Source organism: Hipposideros armiger, unplaced genomic scaffold (genome assembly GCF_001890085.2).
Source record: "Hipposideros armiger isolate ML-2016 unplaced genomic scaffold, ASM189008v1 scaffold_126, whole genome shotgun sequence".
NCBI classification, from domain to species: domain Eukaryota; kingdom Metazoa; phylum Chordata; class Mammalia; order Chiroptera; family Hipposideridae; genus Hipposideros; species Hipposideros armiger.
In genome coordinates, this window is record NW_017731476.1 from 101,065 (window position 1) to 108,070 (window position 7,006).

Below are 7,006 nucleotides of genomic sequence, written 5' to 3' on the forward strand. Positions count from 1 at the left end.
TGAGGTATGTAGCACTTTTTCTAGGATGAGTTCTCAAACTTAATTGTCATTCCTCATATGGCAATGTTTGTCAAATAAAAACATTATGGTGTGTTCTATCCACCTTATTCACCACATCTGGCACTGTGACTTCTGTCTCTTCCCCAAAGTCAAAATGACCATGAAAGGTAAACATTTTGAATCAATTCCGGACATCGAGGCAGCCATGACAGCACAACCAAAGACACTCATGAAAGAGGACTTCCAGAGCTGCTTCAGAAAGGGGCAAGAACGATGGGATAAGTGTGTTTGAAGTGAGGGGGAGTATTTTGAGGGGGATTAATGGCAATGTGTCTTTTACTGTAATAATTTTTTTAATTGTAAACATTCACCGTATTTTTTTTATCACACCTCTCATATCAAAATAAAAATAAGATCACTCTGTCATCATGTCTGAATACAGACAAAAACAAGAGCATTATCCGAACAACAGAAATGACCACCTGTCCCCATCCTGGCTAATATAATATAAATGATTTCTGATTCTTTATCAATTATAGCTTTGGTCTTGTCCCTTCCCACTTTTATATAAATATTTTTTAGATACCAAATTATAGAACTTTCCCCACTCCTAACAGCATCAAAGCCAGAGCAAAGTCCCTTTCCTTGAATCCTCCCCAGAAACGTAACACAAGCTTAGGTCCTATGAGAAGTCATTTATAACATCCTCTCACCGAGATGCCCCACATTTTCCCATATTCTGTGATCACCCTCATTGCAATGAGTCAATATGCCCAACTGTTCAACTACAGGTGGGTTCTTAGTAGCTTTGATGGGAAGGCATTGACCCTGGAAATTGTTTGTTTTTTTTTTTTCACTGAAAGATACTGAATTTTTTTAAGGTGAATTCAAAACAAGTTTTAAACACTCTGAAATCATATAAAACAGTGTGTGGGTTTGATGTGGTCCAGGGGCCGCCAGTTTGCAACCTTGTGGTTGGATGATTTCCCTATTAGATGTAAAGGTTAATGCTTGTATGAATGGGTAACAGCTATTATGTACCTAAGCTGAACCGGGGGTTAGAACACACACTCTCACATGTATTGTTTTATTTCATGTTCTTTGCTGCTTCAGCCATTCAGAGCTCTCTGAACTCTGTTCCTGCCGTGCTATTTGCAAGACGGCCGGCTGTATGTGTGTCTATAAACGAGGTCAAATGCCTTTTGATGGGAAGATACTGATGTACACCCATTTCCTTCTCACGGTGAGCCAGTAGCCATAGGAACCATGACCAAGTACATAGTAATGCCTGCACAGAACAATCACCAGGGAACAAAGTCCATTTTAATAAGCTAGCCCGGCCACAGCGGAGTCTGGGGGACTTCCTGGGCGTCTCAGCATCGTGTTCTGGAGAAGGAGAAGGTGAGGCATCTCAGGTATGGGCTTCTTCCTGGGAGCTGGGGGAATTCTTCCAGGCCTGCTTCCCCCGAGGAGAAAGTAGAAGAGCCTGGTACACCACTTCCCATGGTCCCCAAGAGCTTTGCTGGTTCTGAGAGCGTGTGAATGGAGTCTAGTGTATGGAGGATTCTAGCATCGCCGGGGGCATTGGTCCTAGAATCATAGGAGCAGAGGCCCCAATTCTGTGACAGCTACCTTGGCCTGTGAAGATGGAGGGAACAAGAGAAGCATTCCATTCTGCCATGGCCCACAGAATACAGCATTCACTCTGTTCTCCAAAAAGCCCAGGCACCTCTCCTCTGATGGCCTGAGAGATCCTCGGGAACACTCATGCCCACCAAACCCCTGCTTTTCCCCTTTCCTCTGCTCTGTGAACCAAGGTTTCTGCCTTAGTTTCCCTGCATGGCAAAACAATTTCCCTAGGACTGGAGCCATCCCCAATCCTGTGGCGTCACAGACGCCCCTGGCCAGTGGTAGCCCTTGGAGTGAAGACAGCCTTCTATGCTCAGCATCAGGCTGGGCCTTGCTGTGGGAGAAATGGACTCCTCAGAGGCCCCATTGTGAATGGAGCCACTCCTGGGAATCTTTGAGTACGTCTCGTGAACTAGATGGATCTCACATAGCCGCCTGAGTCAAGATGCTCCAACACAGTCCAGTGGGCCGTGGCCACACCTGTCAACGAGTTACTCTGTGGCGAGATCAGGTTTCCATTCCAGGTCTCCAGTCCCAGTCTTGTCCCCGTTCTCACCAGACCCTCCTCCTGACATCCCAGGATGCCTATTTGGCCAAACCTGTTTTTTGTTTTTTTTTCTAAGATTTTATTGGGGAATTGGGGGACATTGTGTTTTTCCAGGACCCATCAGCTCCAAGTCAAGTTGTTGTCCTTCATAGTTGTGGAGGGCGCAGCTCAGCTCAAAATCCAGTCACCATTTTTCAGTCTAGTTGCAGAGGGCGCAGCCCACCATCCCATGTGGGAGTTGAACCGGCAATCTTATTGTTAAGAGCACACGCTCTCACCAGCTGAGCCATCCGGCCACCTGTTGGCAGCTCAGCAGCATCTCAGCTCGGGTGCAGCTCACTGGCCCATGTGGGAATTGAACTGGTAACCCTGTTGCTCAGAGCTCGTGCTCTAATCAACCGCACCACCTGGCCAGCCCCAAACTACTCATTGCGAAAGAGGTGATCAAAACAGATAGATGAGAGAAAAAGAGACAGAGACAGAGGCAGGCAGACAGAGAGAGAGAGAGAGACAGAGACAGACATTGAGGACAGAGGCTCCTAAAAATTATGTGACATTTTTCTATCAATTATCTAAGTTATAATGGAGGGTGAAATCTCTTCCCCATCCCTGCCCAATAGGCACCCTTGGGGTTTCTTTTATTATTTAAAAATTTGAAATTATTGAACAGATAATAGACATGATTTAAAAATTCAAACAGTAACAGTATAGAGTGTGAAGTAAGTTTTTCCCCCATCTTGACTTCTAGTTCTCCAGTTCTCTCTGGAGGCATCCGTTGCCCAGTTTCTTGTTTGTCTTTCCAAAACATTCTACGCATATACTAGCATGTGTGTATTAATCTCCACCCTTTTGTAAAACATAAATATTAGCATACTATATGTTTTCCTGTAGTGTTTCCCCTTGCTATATCTTGCAGCTTGTTCCATGTTTGTACATGTAGATATGTCTCATCCTGTTTTGCAGCTGCGTAGTATTCTATTACGATTATATTATACATAATTTAAGGCCCTACTGATGGAACGATTAGGTTGTTTCTTGTCTTTTTAGTATAAACAATGTTGTAATGAATGTTTTTTCAATACATCTTGCAATATATAAACGAGTAAGTATGTCAGATAAATTTCTAGAAGTACAATTCTAGGTCAAAGGTTATGTTCAACTTGAGATATATATATATATATATATATATTTTTTTTTTAAATATTTTTATTGGGGATTATTGGGAAACAGTGTGTTTTTCCAGGACCCATCAGCTCCAAGTCAAGTAGTTGTTTCAATCCAGTTGTGGAGGGCGCAACTCAGTGGCCCATGTGGGGATTGAACCGGCAACCTTGGTGTTATGAGCACTGCGCCCTGCACTCTAACCACCTGAGCTAACTGGCCATCCCTTGATAGATATTTTTACTTTGTCCTTCAGACAGCTCAAATCCGTTTACACTACCATTCACACTGGGGGTAGGCCTGTTTCCACACAGCCTCCCCAGCAGAGTATCCCCAGACATTTGATTTTGGTGTGGCTTTATGAGTTTATTCATGAAAAGGATCCATGTGTATTATGTGCCAGGCCCTGAACTGAGCACAAGGAATGTAGAAATGAATCAGACAGGTCGTGACCCTTGCCCCCATAATCTAGACGTGCACATGGCAATATTATCTGGAAAATGCAATGATGGAACAAGGTACAAAGAAGCACAGAGAAGAGAGGGGTTCATTTCCTCTGTTCACAGCCGGGGAAAACTGTGAAGAGCCTGATAGCTGAGATTCATTTTGAAGAATTCATTTATTTAACAAATATGTGTTAAGTACATAACATAACATGCAATTGACCATTTAAACCACTTTATGTATGTATGTATGTATGTATGTATTTATTTATTTATTTTTAAAAGATTTTATTGGGGAATTGGGGGAGGGGAACAGACAAGTTGCTGTCCTTTCGTTCTTCAGTCTAGTTGTGGAGGACGTCTCTTCATTGGCCCATGTTGGTATTATCTTTGTGCTCTTCCCAGGTGAGGCACTCGCTCACCGGCCATTGGACAGCCGCTTATGGTGGCTCTTGGCAGCTCACAACAGCCCAGCTCCAGGTTGAGCTGTTGTTCACCATCTTAGTTGTAGAGAGCGCAGCATCACTGGCCCTAAGGTGGGATCCGAACTGGGGCCCTGTGTATCGATAATTAATCTATATTGATAGCTGTGCACAGAATGAGTTCCATTTTGGTGTTCGATATGCAAGACATACCACCACAGGCCACTTGAGAGTAGATAAGAGGTTTTTATTGTTGACAGGGAAAGAGCTAAGGGAAATAGAAAGTAAATAGTCACAAGGGAAATAGAAAAATAGTTACATCATACCACCAGGGCCCCTTTATCCAATTCAGCACCAGAATCAAAGCATCACGGGCAGTTCAGCACCGGAATCAGAGCATCACTAGCATTTCTCAGAGTAATGACACAGCGGAATCTGTTGAGGAAGAGCTGCTGCTCATCCCTGCCTCCTGGGACTTCTTAGGGGTTTTCTAACAAAGGCAGCTTAGAGCCAAATGGCGTATGTGTAAGCAACACACGGGACCAGCCTAGGATCTGGCCAGGAGCTGGGGCGAGGCTGTGGCACTGATTAGGACTAGTCCTGGGAGCTCAGCCCAGTCTCAAAGACCTTGGGTGAGCTCCACATCTCGTTCCTTACATCCCTGGAGGGTAGCCAATCAATCCTCCAGAGAGTAAGTGCATACCTAAGCCATGAATCCAATCATATGACCCCAGGCAGGCCTTTTTCCTTCAATTCTCATACATCCTGCTGCTCAGAGCTGGCATCCAAGCCAACTCTTAACCAACACGCCACTCAGCCGGCCCTAAACCACTTTAAAGAGTACAATTTAGTGGCATTAAGTACATTCAGAATGAATGTGCAATCATCACCTTTATCTAGTTCCAACATATTTTCATCACCCCAAAGGACACCACAATCCCATTAAGCAGTTATTTCCCTAGTCCCTCTTCTGCCCAGCCCCGGGCAACCATGAATCTGCTTTCTGTCTCTATGGATTTGCCCATTCTGGACATTTCATATTGACGGAGTAAGACAATATGTGACCTTTTGTGTCTGGCCTCTCACTCAGCATGGTGTTTTTGGGCGTTATCCGTGTTGTAGCCTGTATCAGTATTTCTTTTTTCTTTTTTTCCTCCATTTTTTTTTTTTTTTTAGCTGAGCCGTCCTGCCACCTGTTGGCAGCTCAGCGGCAGCTCAGCTCAGGCAGGGCATTGAACCACTATTGCTCAGAGCTCACGTGCTTGAGTGAGCTCTTAACCAACTGAGCCATTCGGCCAGCCCATTTTTTCTATAGTGGTCAACTATACATAACAAAATCGACCATTTTCCCCATCTTTAACACATTGTTTGTGGGAAACGAGTAAACTCGTCATAGCGCTTTTTATACCACTTTGTAAGCGGGCATTTTCCCGCCAAATCGCGTCGTAACAAAGAGGTCTCTATACCTGAGTTAAAGCGCTATGACCAGTTTACTCGTTTCCCACAAACAATGTGATACCAAAGCGCGGGAGTTAACTCAGGTATAGAGACCTCTTTGTTACGACGCGATTTGGCGGGAAAATGCCCGCATACAAAGTGTTAAGTGTACAGGTCAGTGACATTATATACATTTACGTCGTGCAGCCATCACCACTATTATCTGTCACCCAGGGGGCAGTGGCTTGTTCATGTAACTTTTACTATTTTCTAGGAACATGCTCCATGGAGCTGCTTCTCTGTTCCGAGAAGGCAAAGCAAGTGCCTCAGTCCTGCAGGGAACCCAGAGGCAAGTGAAAACAGGCCCCATTCTGTTCCTTCTGGGACAGTGTGCCCACCCCAAGCATACAAACTGTTGTACCCCAGACAGCTGCTGTGCCAGGAGGGATACGGAGCAAGGTGTACAGGAGAACAGCACACAGCTCTCCCTCCGTTTCTGTGACCTTGCTCCTGGTTAATTATCCATCTGGTTGCCGTACACCTTTGACCATCTCCCAGAGTTCTAGTATGTTCATTCTGTATTTTTGCCAGGTTTTTTTGGGGGGCGGTGGTGGTGGAACAGTGTTTTTTAAGGACCCATCATCTCCAAGTCAAGTAGTTGTTTCAATCTAGTTGTGGAGGGCGCAGCTCAGTGGCCCATGTGGGAATCGAACTGGCAACCTTGGTGTTATGAGCATGAGCTCTAACCCACTGAGCTAACCGGCCGCCCCCTGCTAGGTTTTTTGATAGTTCTGGTGACGGATGGACTGTTAGAGGTCTCTACTCTGCCCTTTTCACTGTTGGGGACATACTCCATGGGTTCAGTTGGGGACATACTAAGTGGGGGGCCTGTAGGACACCAAATGTGGGCAGGGTTATAAACTTGAGGCCAGAGACCTGTCTGTTATGTTTCCCATTGGATCCCCGGCACTTAAAACTCCATGGCACACAGAGGGCACCCAACAAGTTTTTGTTGAGTGAATGGAACTTTTCAATAGACATTTGAAAATAGGAACCTTAAACTTGACTTCAGTGTATGGCCTAGACAGAGGGATTTTTGCATCATCAGGGTATAGATGGTAATTGAAGCCATTGATGAAAAAGAACTTGTTTTCAAATTACATTAGTAATAAATAAATTCCTTTTTAGGACAAAGCAAAATTACTTTTGCCACCTGCCTCCCTCAGGTTAACGACTGGCCCTGTGTTCTCTTTCAGACCATTTACTATCTATTTTTACTATATATGTATATGATTAAAATTTTATATATGAAGATCCGACAATTAAGTTCGCGAACTTAATTGTCCATTCTTTCATATATACATATA